At 43.6% G+C, this 15,720-nt stretch overlaps 1 long non-coding RNA gene across 1 annotated transcript; it reads right to left on the reverse strand.

Annotated features, from left to right (window-relative positions):
- Positions 1 to 1,199: 1,199 nt before the first annotated feature.
- On the reverse strand, positions 1,200 to 13,917 carry LOC121140187. Its single transcript, XR_005876995.1, has 2 exons — positions 12,943 to 13,917; positions 1,200 to 1,456 (listed from the first exon to the last, which is right to left on the reverse strand). It is a non-coding gene; the product is annotated as an uncharacterized LOC121140187 (long non-coding RNA).
- Between the last annotated feature and the right edge of the window lie 1,803 nt (positions 13,918 to 15,720).

Below are 15,720 nucleotides of genomic sequence, written 5' to 3' on the forward strand. Positions count from 1 at the left end.
ACGTGGCATGGATCTCTAAACCATAAAATGGACGTGGCGTGGAGCTCGTAAACGAAATAGTATTCCGAGGGGAAAAGAAATACCCTGGGCTGGGCGCGTCGCTTGGTGGGACAAATCGCCCCTAACATGTACAAAGTCCTGGGCTTGCTCCCTAGCGCTGAAAAGGTCAATTTAAACGTAGAGTTTCACAATCAAAATACTAAATCAAGCCATCAGTGGGCACTTCAAAATGCATCAGGAGTGGGTATAGCTTAGGGATAGAGCATCTGACTGCAAAATGCATGGGGGTGGGGGAGGGCTGTGGTGTACTGGACTCCTGTTTGGGTGAAAGTTTACCAGTTTTATGATGGCAAACAGACTTAGGAGTTGGGGAGAGAAGAGCCGCATGGAGGCCTAAGCCGAGGGCTTCGCCGTCAGAAGGCAGACTCAGATTCTTCCAGAAGCCCAGCTACTTGCTCACTGTGGGCCTCCAGCTGGTGGGTAAACCTCTCAAGTCCCCAGCGCTCAGCTGTGAAATAGAGTCCGCTTAACCCCATGTCTCAGGATCATCTCAAGGCTTAAACTACTCGCTGCCGGGTGTCATCCACGGGCTCAAAAACAGAGGAGGTGCTCACCCTGGGAAACAGAAAGAAAGCCCACAGACTACCATCACCGAGGCCCCTTTCCACTCATCAGTGGGTCGGCCACTCCTCTGCCTTCTTTGTTAATGGGACTCCCCTAGCGAGAGCCACCAGGGACCTTCTAAACACCAAATTCAAGGAACAGATTGTATCTGCATTAATTGTCAGTGTTCCCTACAGCTTCCTCCTCGACACTTTTGGTGCCCCGGCAGTACCCTCTTCAGCACCGCCCAGCCCGGTGTCAACCAAGCCTTTGTAATGTTCCTCCTGACCAGGCACAACCTCCTCTCTGGTCCTCCGCTTAACGACCCCTCTGCCATCCTTCCTCACACCGTAGCCCATCGCTCGCCCTGACACGGAAACCATCGAATCACCGTGCCTTTTCCCCAGTCGGCACCTTCCACTCACTTCCGTGTGCCTTCTCACCCCGCCATTCCCAGGAACCAGAAAGCAGTAGTGTGGACAACGAGGCTTGCTTAAAAATTCAAATTTCTGAAGGATGTCAGGCGCATGGTGTCGGAGGGTAAGGCCTTCTGGGCTAAGAAGCAGTTGGTAGAAAAACCAGACGGTGCCAATGAGTACAGTTGGGTTAGTTTAGCAGTCGGTGAGCTTAAAGACAGACCAGACCCTTGGAGGCTGAGCAAAAGGAAGTATGCAGCAAGGAGGTGGGAGGATGGCTCAGTGGGTAGAGCGCTTGTTCACTCTGATCCCCGGTATCCGTGTGAGAAGCCGGGCACAGAGGGGTGCGCCTGGAACCCCACTGCCGGAAGGCAGAGACGTGGATCCCGGGGGCTCACTGCCAGCCAGGCTAGTCCAAACATCAAACTCCAAATTCACTAAGAAAAAAACAAAAAAAAGAATAAAGAAGGTCAGGCACGTTAAAGAAAGACACCTTGCTATGACCTCCAGCCTACACACACACACACACACACACACACACACACACACACACACACACGCAGTCAGTGAGCTTAGTCCTCATATACACATGTGTTTACTCATATAACACACACACACACACACACACAAGAATTAAACAGTAAGATTTCAACAAATATCTGCTATTATTAAATCACAATTAAGGCTGGGCCTGGCAGCACATGCCTTTAATCCCAGTACACAAGAGGCAGTGACAAGTGGATCTCTGTTAATTTGAGGCCAGCCTGATCTACATGGTGAGTTCCAGGCTAACCAAGGTGACAGAGCAAGTCCTTGTCACAATAAATAGATAGGTAGATAGATAGATAGATAGATAGATAGATAGATAGATAGATAGATAGATAGAAATCACAGTTCACCATAAGGCCCTGTACTTTTCAAAACCAAAGGTCACGTTGGTTTTAAGAGTAAAGCTAGCTGGTTGGTGGTGGTGCCCACCTTTAATCCCAGAGGCAAAGGCTGGTGGATCTCTGTGAGTTCGAGGCCAGCCTGCTCTAAAGAATGAGTTCCAGGACTGTCAGGGCTACACACAGAAACCTTGTCTCAAAAAAAAAAAAAAGGCAAAGCCGGAGGAAGTTGGTGGCACAAGCCTTTAATTCTAGCACTCAGGAGGCAGAGGCAGGCAGATCTCTGTGAGTTCGAGGCCAGCCTGCTCTACAGAGGCTGCCAGGACAGCCTCCAAAACAACACAAAGAAACCCTGTCTCAAAAAAAAAAAAAAAAAGCAAAACCGTGGCAATTATGTTTTCACCCAAAGAAAAAATTCTAAAATATGTTTGTACTGAGTGCAGAGTAGGATAGCATAACTCTTGCTTATTTTATGACTAAACAATCTGAGCTAGAATAAGTTAAATGAAAACACCTATTCCATTCAATAAATGCTAGCATCTTCACAGTGTAAGTTATCTGCATATTTTATTAAATGTGTATTTTTGTTGGTGAATATGATTTAAAGATATGATGTGAAAATTATACCATCGCAAAAACTTAATTTTGCTATTTCTAGTTTATGAGCATAAATTTCCAGCTAAAATGTTGTTATATTTAAAATGGTGGGTTCGAAGAATGCGATGGGAACAGAAAAACATAAATGAAAAGAAACTAAATTGTTGAGGGGGTATATTTCAAGACAGGGTTTCTCTAGCTGTCTTGGAACTAGCTCTGTAGACTAGGCTAACCTTGAACTCAGAGATCCACCTACCTCTGCCTCCCAAGTGCTGGATTAGAGGCAGAAACTGAATTCTTAAATTAAATGTTATAATGGCATTTGAATGACCTTTGTAAATATCTTTGGAGGTTATTTCCTGACCTATAATTTATATTATAGATATATGTATTTTGTTTTAAAAAAAAAACACACACACACAATATCCTTCACTCGTGTAAAAATGAGGGGCCTTGCCATCTGCGAAACGGACTTCCTCAACTTCAATGCTATTCCCCCAAAGGCCAAGCCTGAGTCACTACATTCAAGAGAAGCTTGTGACAGTGGGATTCAGATGACAAGCATTTTCCACACTGAATGGCATTGGTTATGATAAGACATTGTAAACGTCAATGGTGCTTATTTTGAAGTTTAAACCACCATGCTTTAAAAAAAAAGTCATTTCCTTTAACAGGAAATATATTAATAATGACACAAAAGACAGTACAAGTCATATTGTAGAGTACAATGTTTCCCTTTGGAAAGAAATATGATAACCACGCCTCAAAGGGTAGTAGAAAAAAAAAGAAAAAACTTCAAGAGAGGGAAATTCTACACTTCCTTGCATGTGCACACATTTTGCTGAGCTCGGATCATCCAAAACATTTATGTATTTTCCTCACGACTGAGGTTGGGAATATCTGAAATTTATAACCACATCAATGTAATCTAGGGCTTGCCAAACAAATTCTACTTGATTCCAACATACATCATTCATTTGTTTTTATGCCAGCATCTAAAAGCTATCATAACTTTGCATTGTAACACAAAATAATTCCAGCAAACATTACAAAGATGACTTAGGAAATGAATACATGTTTGCAACTTCCTAAAGTTTTGATACTTCTAAAACGTTTATCTAAAATGAAAACATTTAGCTGGGCGTTGGTGGCGCACGTCTTTAATCCCAGCACTCAGGAGGCAGAGGCAGGCGGATCTCTGTGAGTGCAAGACCAGCCTGATCTACCCAGTGAGTTCCAGGACATGGTCCAAAACAATACAGAGAAACCCTGTCTCGAAAAACCAAAAAATAAAAAATAAATAAAATGAAACATTTTTCTTAATATTTCATTTCTTTGAAACCACTTTACAGAGCAGTATGGGGAGTGTGGGTCCAAGCAATTTCATTGGCTACCAATTCAAAGTCCTGAGGGGTCACCAACAGTGTATTTTCATTTCCTACTAGCTTAACTCTACAACTGTATTTTCTGTCTCAATTCACTGTCACTCATTTTTTCCAACAATCCTGATTTTTCTTTTTTCTTTTTTTAAAGTAAAATGCCCTCACTTGACTACACTGCAAACCCTTTCTCTAGCCTACTGATTGAGAGATATATACATGTTTGATCTCACATCGTTTGTGTGTTGACAGCTGTCAAATCCATCCCAAAATATGATAAACTAGATTGTGTCTACTTCACAACACTTCTCAAAAATAAGGGTAGGGGATTCAGCTGGCAGAGCACCTGCCTAGCATGCGTGAGCCTTGGTTAAATCCCTAGGATTGCATACACTGGGTGTAATGGTGCACGCCTGTAATCAGAGTGCTCCGGAGAGAAATGTGGGAAGGCTAGAAACTCAAGGTCATCTTCAACTACAAAGACAGCTCAAGCCTATCGTGGGCTATGTCAGACCCCGTCTGGAAAAGTTTAAGGCTAGCCTGGGCTACATCAAATGCTGTCTGTGAAGAAAAAGAGGATAATGAGCCTGCGTCAACTCTTCTACAATCTTTTCCCAAAATAACTAGCAAAATGATTTTCTGATTAAAACAAATGCCTGTGTTAGGAAGTGCCCACATGGTCCTGTCCATTAAGTCACCCCATATTTGCAAGCACAGCTTCCTCAAAAGGAAGCCTTTCTTTTCCCAGGTTTGGGATACAAGATCTCTGGAAACAGACAGTTCATGGCTTTTGAAAACTGGCTCTCAAAAATGACTCCAAAACTCTACATCAATGGCTTTGTCTTTGAGCCAGCAGCCCGAGCATCAAGGATTGTCCATCTTCCTCCCTCCCCCTTACAGACAATGGATTATTAAATCCTGCTTTGAGGAGTGATTTGGAAAACAGTCCCTTAAGGTACTATTTTCATAAGCAGAAGATGGGCAAATAGCAGAAATGGTGGGGTTTTAGTCCCTGGTGAAATTGGAGATTGCATAACTATATTGGCATGATCAGGCATGAATTTCCCATGTGAACTGTCTGAACTCTTGTGTTAAGCAAACAACATGGAAACACCAAATTCGACACTCAGCTAAGGTGACACGGAAGAAGTCACTGCATGCAGTGATTTGTTGAAAATCTCCAAGTCCTCAGCGCATGTGGGGACAAAAGTGACTCGGGCATTTACTATTTCTTGAATTTTGTGGGCCCAGATAGCTGCCACTTTGGCCAGCATGATTTGAGGGGATGTAAAACGAAAAGGAAGAAATGAAACCCACACACAAAAGTATTTGCTTTCTCCAAATATTTTTCCTAATAGCACGTGACTCAAAGAATAAGAGTTGAGAGCACATCTCTCCCAGGCCTCCCCAAGCCTTGTGAAGCTTGATCAAGTACCGTCCCTGGATGAACACAAATCATGATACTCTCATGCAAAGAAGAATTTTGTAATGTCCTTTGTTGCCTTTTTCTTTTCCCTATCAAATCTCTGTCCAGTCCTTAAATGCAAGAACGCAAAGAAATTGTTGGAAATCTCAGACAAGGACCTCAAGCTAAGGTTCGCTTGCTACTAAGGGGAAAAATGAAGTAATTTCTGATGTGAACCCATTGGGGGTTGGGGTTGCTGCTCTGGCTAGATATGAAGGTTCTCAACCTGTGGGTTTTGACTCCTTTGGGGTCACATATCAGATATTTACATTATGATTCATGACAGTAGCAAATGTACAGTTATGAAGTATCAATGAAAATAATTTTACAGTTGGGGTCACCACAGCATGAGGGACTGGATTAAAGGGTTGCAGCATCAGGAAGGTTGAGAAGCACTGGGCCGGAGTCTCATAAAGGAAGGGCGCAGAATAAACGCTCCGTTCCGATAGATGAATTTGGTTACTGGATAATGAAGTACATTCTTTATCATAAAAATTTTGTGATCCAAAATTCAGTGGGTGGTAGTCTGTCTTCAACTTTATACACGCCTATAAATCCTAATTCTAACCTTACTTCGTCCAGCAGTTGGGGTCGGAGTGGTGGATTAAATGATGACACTAATACTGGCACCTAGAGTCCCACCAGCTCTACAACTGGGGTTGACTGTTAAAATACCGAAGAAGGGCAAACAGCAGACGCCTGCGATGGAATTCCAATCGTCATGAAAATCCCACCCATAAATAAAATGTTCCCCCCAGGGAGCATGGGGACCTGCGTGAATTTGGACAGTGTGCAACCCAGAGTTTGGATAAGAGGTTTTGGAATGAGCTCCACGGAGAGCCCCGGACTGTAGTGTAATGCCAACTCTGATTACCGTTAAAGAGAAGCGATCACGGCCGATTGTCTCACCGCAACACTTCAAAGAAAAGGCAATATAGCCGCGTTAAATTCAGGAAGGAAAAAATTGTTTAGTTGCATCTTTGTTAACAATTTGGAAGCATCCATTGTATGATTCCTGTAATGCTATTGAGCTGGTTTTATTAAGGGAAATTTATAGCAATGTTAGAAATTAATACCTCTCTTATTTCCTCCACTGCCTGACTTTATTGAATGCCATGGGGCATATTAATCAGCAAAGCCAAGTAGTGCATGAAATAAAAGTATAAATTAACCTGTAACATGAATGTAAAAAGGGCTTAATAAAATAGAAATAAATAACACTTTAATGGTAATCAACCTGCCCTTCCCGAGCCAAGCAAAAATTGTGACAATGCCAAACACCGGGTCTATGAGCCCTATCTGTCTACACAAAGTTAGGTGGGAAAGCACACAGACATGGAAGCCAGATGACCAGGAGCCAGGAAGGAGAGCCTCCAGCCATGGAGACACACTCGGTGCCAGCTTCCTTGATTTTGAACGCTGTATGGCAAAAGGTCCTACATTGTATCAAGTGGTTATATTTTGGGTTTGGGAGATTGGTTTGGTATTTCTAGGGTATGGGGGTGGGGCAGGTGCTTTTAAGACAAGGTCTTGCTGAACTGTAATTCAGGTTGGTTTAGAACTCACAGTGTAGCTCAAGCCACTCTCGGATTCATAGCAATCCTCCTACTTCAGCCTCCCAAATACCGGGACACAGGCCTGTACTCCTTCACCCTGGGTCCCAGTCAGATGGTCTGGAAGTTAATGGTTGTCTTAGCCGGGTGCTTTCAAAATGATACCGTGTGACTCATTGATTTATTCATTATATGTTCTTCACATATTTTTAATATTATATGCTATAAAAAGTTTTGAGGGTTTCTGGGGGGGGATTTTGGCTTTGTTTGTTTGTTTGGTTGGTTGGTTGGTTGGTTTGGTTTTTGGTTTTTGGTTTGTTTTTTTTTTTTTTTTTTGAGGTAGGGTTTCTCTGTATAACTCAGGAGCCTGTCCTGAAACTCTTTGTAGACCAGGTTGGCCTCGAACTCACAGACATCCGCCTGCCTCTGCCTCCCAAGTGCTGGGATTAAAGGCTTGCGCCGCCACCACCAAGCACATGAAAAGTTTTTAAATATTTTTTCTTAAATTTAAGGTCCCCTTATTCTTCTTTTGTTTTACTTCCGCTGTGGAGACACTGCCTCACTCCATAGCCCAGGCTATCCTGGAACTCCATGTTCTTATGGCCTCTACCTCCCAAGTATGTGTCAGTACCCCCCCTTTCTCATGTGTGTGTGTGTGTGTGTGAGAGAGAGAGAGAGAGAGAGAGAGAGAGAGAGAGTGTGAGTGTGTGTGAGAGAGAGAGAGAAAGAGAGAGAGTGTGTGTGAGAGAGAGAGAGTGTGTGTGAGAGAGAGAGAGAGAGAGTGTGTGTGTGAGAGAGAGAGAGAGTGTATGTGTGAGAGAGAGAGAGAGAGAGTGTGTGTGAGTGTGTGTGTGAGAGAGAAAGAGAGAGAGAGTGTGTGTGTGTGTGTGAGAGAGAGAGAGAGAGAGAGAGAGAGAGAGAGAGAGAGAGAGAGAGAGAGAGTTAGAATCCAGGCAGAGCCTTGTGCATGCTAGGCAAGTACTCTACAGTTGAACTACACCTCCAGGCTAACCCACCTTTCATTTATTTATACTACTGTAGAGATGCTCTTTCTGCATCAAGTGAAGTACTTAATACATCGTATCCATAAAGTATGAGCCCTTTTTTAAGGACTACAGACATTGTTGGACAATACTTGATGCAACTGGATATCACTGTAACTTATTTACCAGTTTCTATCAGCATATGACTGAGTAAACCACAGTCCCTGAAAGAAACCATAAAACAACCTCAACTCCTTGCAGAAACACCCATCAGCCACAGCTTGCAGCCATGTCTGCGTGGCTATGCCACAGGCACTATCAAAAGGAGACCGCATTTGGGAGTTCCCATGCCCTGTGGTGAGTATCTGTTCTCCGGTAGCACGGCTCAGCAGACGGAAGCACTTGCTACATCCAGACTGCATTCGCTCCCCGGGTTCCATGGAAGGAAAGAACAGACTCCCCAAAATCTGTCCTCTGACCTCTATACTCCTGCCTGCATGATCACACACAAGTGCACGCACGCACGCGCCAGTAATTAAATAATAATAACTAAATAAATAAAAGCACCTGTTACATTTATGGGAGTAATCGGGAATAAGATAATACGTTGGCATTTGGAATTGTAAAATAAGGAATGTGAAGTGTTATTAGCAGTAGTCACAGGAAGAAAATAACCACACTCTTGTGTCACCAATCAATCATCAAGGGAGATTTTTTTAAGTCATATTAAAACTGTGTGAATAGGGACTTTTAAATTATAATTCTTTATTTTGCTTTCTACTTGCTGTGCTATCAGCTTGATTAATTCTTCAAGGATCCTGTACCTTGTCACCAAATCAATCAGCCTAGAGCATAATTCCTATTATATCTCATCCAAAACCCTCCCTAGCTCCCCCTGGAGCACAGGGGACAACCACAGGGAGCCCACCGCTCCTGTGCACATGCCCAGCCCCCAGCCCTCCTCTGACCTGGGGGGGGGGGTTGGGGAGGGCTGGGGAGGGGCTTCCCATCAGCCACTAGACGCCTCTGCCCCTCTGAGGACAGCACAGTCCACTCCACCGCCTTCCCCATCAAGTTTTCCCAGCCTCCAAGGCTTGGGACAGGATTTGTGTCAAATGACTTTCTTTGCAGTTTTCTGGTCACTCGGAGAGGTCACATTGTTTTCAATACAGAATTAGTAATGCTGTTTATCACAGACTGTTTATCATAGAAAAACAGTTACGTATTTTCAAGAAAGGGTCTCAATATTATAGCCTGACTAACCTGAAACTCACTAAATAAACAAAGTTGGCCTAAAATTCCACCTGCTCCTGGGCCCCAAGCCCTGAGACCATAGGTATGTGCTGTGACGTTCAGCATTATTCTTGAGTATTTGTTACTTTTATTCTCTCTGCTTTGTGTCTTTGTGTGTCTACGGAGGAGATGGATAGCACTGGCACTAGTGGAGGTCAGGGCAGCTTACAGGAATCAGATTCACTTCCATCACGTAAATCCCAGGGATCAAATTTGACTTGGCAGGCTTGGTGGCAGGCGCTGTCAGCCACAGAACTATGTTTTTACCATGGTCTTGTCTGGTGTCCCAGGTCAGGTCCCCTAGAACTGGAGTTAGGGATGTTTGTGAGTCAACTTGTGGGTGCCAGAAACTGAGCTTGGGTCCTCTGCAAGAATAGCAATTGCTTAGCCGGGCATTGGTGACAGATGCCTTTAATCCCAGCACTTGGGAGGCAGGCGGCCAGCCTGGTCTACAGAGCAAGTTCCAGAACAGCCTTCAAAACAATAGAGAAACCCTGTCTTGATAAACAAACAAAAAAAATCCCATAACAAAGAAATCGAAACTGTTGTGCTCAGACTCTGAACCCCAAAAGCCACCAGGAGACCAGATCTGATGCAAAAGCAGAGACTTTTTAATTTATGAGTTAACTTGGGTCCTTCATGTGTCTGATACAGTGGGTGGAGTAGGAGAGACCCGGAGCCGCAGTGAGGCGGGACGCATATTGGGAATAGAGCAAGGGGGAGTGTGTGTGTGGGAGGGTCTGCTAGTTGCATAGTAACAGTCTCAGGATTGGTGCAACCCTGGCTGGGGGAACCTGTCCAGAGATGATTGGTCAGCTGCGGCTGCAGAAAGGTTGCTATGCCTGGAGGTCATCCAAGGGCCTGGGCATTGCTACCTCCACTACTATCAGGAAAGCACATCCAGAGCCCGCCAGCTGACTTCTGATTGGCTCCTTGCCACACAAGGGTATCTGACAGTTGCTTCCTAGTGATTAGGGTAAGGTTGGGGGCTGAGCACATGCTGCTGAGTCAGAGGCCTACCTTCTGCTGGGTCTTTTCTGTCAGGGTCGCCAAAGCAGGGGGCTGGGTGAGGGGCTGGGTCCTTCAGAAACAGATCCCTTGGGGGCTTTTCTGTGATGGTGAGAGCGAGTCAAGCCCCTCCTGTAATCACGGTATTCTAATGTGAGCCAGACCTCAGTTTTAAAGTTGGTAACATTTAAAACTCAGTGGCCTTTACATTATGCTGTAGGGATTGATGAGGTCGTGGATCATCAGCTCTGTGCTGTTGTAAGGTAATTTAGGATGCCTGAATTACTCTTTGCTTTGTAAACCATTTGAATGCCTGGGAGCATGCACTTTGCATACTGTAGCTCACTTGCAGCTTCCCTGAAGGGAAAGGAACTCTGGAGTGATGTTTGGGGCCTAAACTCAAGACTTGTTTTATAGTGGTAGAACAATCACTTCACTATACGATTCACGACTGTGGTAAGACTTGTTTTGTAAATCTAAGCAATTTCTATCGAGTGACTTTTAAGTTTCGTTAGGAATAACATAAAACTAAGCATCAACTTTACATTCACAAGGATGTGAAATATTGGCTCTAAAATATATATGAGGTAAAAATACGATTAAGAAAATTGCCGGGGGCAGTGGTGGCACAGGCCTTTAATCCCAGCACTCAGGAGACAGAGGCAGGCGGATCTCTGTGACTTCGAGGCCAGCCTGGTCTACAAATCGAGTTCCAGGACAGCCTCCAAAACAATACAGAGAAACCCTGTCTCGGAAAAAAAAAAAACCTCCAGTCATTTAGTGCATAGTGATTGTCTGTGTTCTGCACATCTATGTCACGCATGTACACAGACTGTAAACATCGATGTTCTAATTGTAAGACCACAACTATCATAATTATTCCAATCTAGCTTGAGAAACTGCAGACCGTAAAACAGTATGAGCTCCCCCTGCTGTTTCGACTGCTAAACTTAACTAACATTTCCGGTGCCCGGGGAAGGATGCCTTGATTCCAAGGCTGGTTCGTAAACAAAGGGTAAAGAAAACAGAATTAAAATCCCATAACGTTAATAAATTAGTGGGCAGAAAAGGAAGAGGAGAAGGGAGGTTGCCAAGGCACCTCATGGCGTGGGGGCAGGGGGGGGGAGCTGGACTCGGAAAGCCACACTCCGTTTACGATAGCCCAGGCTAGCCCAGAATTAGACCGTTTCCCGGGTCAGCTCTAGGGACATCGTCCTGGAGCTGTTACCTCTCCGGGCCTGAGCCTGGCAGGGCAGCACTGAGCAGAGGATTTGGAGAAACCGTAATGACACTGAACAGGAGGCTAGCTTAACATCGTGTCCAAGTGCCATCCGAAGCCTCCTCCGGATGGCTGCGCGGAGCGCTGTAGGCTAATGAGGGGGACCATCTGCAGTGCTTGGCTGGCAGCTGCGCCCCCTCATCCTGCACCAATGCCTCCTAAAGGGATGCTCTGCAGAGGGCTCCCGGCTCCCAGCGCTGGGAAACGCAGTGCTGCCTCACAGCCATGGCATCTGGAAGCCAAACAAATATTTAACTCTGTGTGTTTTAGTAGGCCTCACGTCTGCAGATGTGAATAGCAGGAGGAACATGCAAGTCTGTTTATTCGTAAGTTTCTCTTTATGTCGTCACATTCAGGGCCACGAGTAAAAATGTTTATTTCTTTTATAAAAATTTTATAGACCATCTTACATGCAGGGAAGATTGGAATTGAGTGAACTGGTTATTTGCTGGTTATCATTATGTCAAAGTCACAGACTGGTTTCTAAAGAAGTGTTTTGTTTTGTCTTTTTAACTCAGGAATATATTCAGATTCCCTTCCTTTAAATGTGTTCATTTGCAATATACAGTTAATTTCTGGTCGCATAATTTCAAAAATAAGAAATAACACTGTAATGATAATCTTAAAATCTTTATGAACAAATTTCAAATTATGATGGGATGGTATTTTGTAGCATTTGCTTGGCAGCATATGGGGAATTATATAAGGATTATAATAGGCATCAAAATATTTTAAAGCAGCCACTAAAGGTTTTAAAGATATGCCTAATGACAAACTCAGCATTTAAAATAAATACTACAGACTACAAAGCTGATGTCAAAGAACGTAAATTATTTTGGTTTGATGTGATTCTCAAATTTTATGGTAATTCAACTATCTTTAACTTCTATTTCAATTTGTCCTCTGTCATTAATATAGCCTTATTGAAATCAATTCTCTCTCTCCAAAAATACAATGATACTTCCTTTCAGGTATGATTTAAAATTTAGTCAATGCTTCCATCCTAAGAGGTTAAAGGTGAAGAAATAGAGACCAGAACACTTTTTAAAACTTTGTCCTTACACGTCAAAGGTTAACAGATTAATTGCAACAGGGAAAGGCAACATTTTGACTAAATCGGCGGGAACTAGGTGAATTCTCCACAGAAAATACTCAGATTCGTCAATAGTTTAAAAGTATCCCACACAGCAGCACCATGGCCTTCTATGTCTCTCATCAGTAAGATTTTAAACATTATTTCCCAACAGCACACACAGCAGTCAAGCTGCGAGGTTAAAATGTGGCAATTCGCCGGGCGTTGGTGGCGCACGCCTTTAATCCCAGCACTCGGGAGGCAGAGGCAGGCGGATCTCTGTGAGTTCGAGGCCAGGCTGGACCGACAGCCTCCAAAACAGAGAAACCCTGTCTCGTAAAACCAAAAAAAAAAAAAAAAAAAAATGTGGCAATTCTTTCTCCCCACACCTAGGAAGCTCGACTTACCTTCCAAAAACATTACAAGTGGCCCCAACCTGGAATGAATGTCCTTGTTCTCCATTACTGGCACAGATCTACAAATGAAATTTCTAAAGAAAACTCCTTAACCACTCTCAGCTTGTTTTCATAATAAATTTCATGTGTGTTATTAGTAATATTGATTTTTAGCAATCAGCAATAGCGTTAATAAAAAGCCCCTACCATTTAGTGAGTGTGACGTCTCTGCTTTGGGATTTATTTATTAGCAACCTCTATAGCCCCAGCACGATCAGATATTGCTTAATTAAATGGAAGAAGTAGCCTGCCAAAAAAGTCTCTTTCTTTGTAAAATAAATGCCTCATTTTCAGTTTTCCCAAAAACCATCATAGCGTGAGTCTCTTTGAGAGTGGACCGAGCTTCACCCCAAATGTGTTTCGTCTAGCCTAAAAAGTGCCCTTTGTGTATAACTTTAACGTTTTTTCCATATAGGGTGCCAGATACAAATGCCATCCCTAAGAGGTTTCTGCTCTGCTAAGTATCTGAGAATCGTTCCTCTCAGAATTCCAGTGCACACCAGAAATATTTGCTGCCTAGAAGCAAACATACATTTCCAGCATGTACTCGGTGCTGTCTGGGGTGAGACTCACAGTTATTGCATGGCTCTGGTATATAGTCAAGCGTGTCTACAAATGAAAAACAGACTTGCTCCGTCGAATGCCAGGAATATTTAAACAAATAAATAAATGATCTCAAATCCTTTGGGGAAAGCGGTTGCGTTTGTCTGGCCTTTCCTCTCTCTGCCCCTGGTCTACTTGTTTATCTAAATTCATCCATAATCCCGTCGTCTACTCCTCGCTCACCAACCGCAACGACTCGTTACGTTGATGAAGAAAACGATGGGAGGCTACAGGAAAAGGTCACGTGGCGAAGCAGAGTTCAGAATCTGAGAGCAACCGTGCAGTTCCTCGTCGCTACCACTAGCTGGCGCGAGAGCTCTAAAGATGTGATGATATAGTGCATCGCCGCTTGTTAATTAATAAAACTGTTTTCAAGCTGCTAGTAGTTTACCCGATGAAAATATTTGATCTAATGCAGCAACAAGGAGGCAGACATTCCGGTGAAAACAGCTGTATTGTATGCGTTTTGTCTTCTTCTAAAGAAATAAAAATGTATCTTTAAAGAAGGCGAGAGTTTCGCTTTTTAAATCGTATCCAAATAATGAAACAGAAAGGAAGCCTTCCCCACCCCCATCCCCCCCCACACACAAATAGCTCATAATATATATATATACAACTATAAAAACATTCCGGTTATATACTGCTCTGCTAACTTAAATAAGTGTATAATTATATCTTTGGTCTAAGCCAGATATGTTTCCCACGTCAAGGTCGCAGGAACACTGCGTGTCTTTCTCCCTTGGCTTTCCTCTTAGCAGATGCATCCCAGCAATTTTGGATTTTCCTGTCCTCCAGCTCGCTAGTGAACATTCACAATACCGTGCCTCTAGACTCATGTTAGGGGGAGGAGCCAGACAGCCGTCTCTGTAAGGTAGCATTCCTCATTCTAAGACACAGTCCTGAATAAGCGTGCAGGAAGTTGCCCATAGTGTTCACGATGTAAACGAAGACATGCAGAATTTAGGGGGGGGGATCTGGAGACAACAATTCAAATGCAAAAAACTCAAAATATCCCTTGCCCCGAAAACAAGGATTCTTCAGGGAAATTTTATACACGTGCTATATATGAGGTTAAAATGTAGAAAATGTACAGTGGTAGATTCCTTTTGCTTTGGCGCAAGGATGTGAACCCAGATAACGCAATGACACGTAATTTTTATAAAGAACTATAGTTTTACTGCCGACCTTTTAAAGTTCCTAACGTTGAGGCTGAGAATCTCATGTGCTTATGTTGCCCACTGGCACCCGGTTCCCTGAACCTGGGGAGGAAGAAACTTGGGATGGAGTTAGTTTCTCTGACCTTGGCTGTGACTTTCACAAGAGGAAAAATATGAGGCTTTCCTTCCCAAGCCCTTACCCTAATCCTCCAAATAAAGTGGGCCTTCTCTTGGGTAGGCTTAGATTAAAACACCCTCTTCTGGTCACCTGCCCCAGGGACCTGGAGGGAACTGGTTCCAGGAGGCCCTGTGGATGGATGGATGCTGCAGTCCATCCTACGAGTCGGCTCATCTTTGCATATGACTTGCTCAGACGCACACATCCTCCCGAGGCACTTAAACCCCCCTTTCTAAATGCTTTCTAAAACAGGCATATTGAATGACAAAAACAAAACACACCATAGTGGGGGGGCACTCTGCACATTTTCAGTGTTCCAGTCTTTAAAATACTTGCAGTATTTCCCATTTGTAATTGTTTGCATCCACGGATAGAGAGCTGGAGGCTATTGAGTGATGGTTGTCCTTACAACTCAGTCTCTCTGTATAACTCAGTCTCTCTGTCCTTACAACTCAGTCTCTCTGTATAACTCAGTCTCTCTGTATAACTCAGTCTCTCTGTATAACTCAGTCTCTCTGTATAACTCAGTCTCTCTGTCCTTACAACTCAGTCTCTCTGTCCTTACAACTCAGTCTCTCTGTATAACTCAGTCTCTCTGTCCTTACAACTCAGTCTCTCTGTCCTTACAACTCAGTCTCTCTGTATAACTCAGTCTCTCTGTCCTTACAACTCAGTCTCTCTGTCCTTACAACTCAGTCTCTCTGTATAACTCAGTCTCTCTGTCCTTACAACTCAGTCTCTCTGTCCTTACAACTCAGTCTCTCTGTATAACTCAGTCTCTCTGTCCTTACA

Source organism: Mesocricetus auratus, unplaced genomic scaffold (genome assembly GCF_017639785.1).
Source record: "Mesocricetus auratus isolate SY011 unplaced genomic scaffold, BCM_Maur_2.0 Super-Scaffold_100004, whole genome shotgun sequence".
In the NCBI taxonomy this organism is placed as follows: Eukaryota; Metazoa; Chordata; class Mammalia; order Rodentia; family Cricetidae; genus Mesocricetus; species Mesocricetus auratus.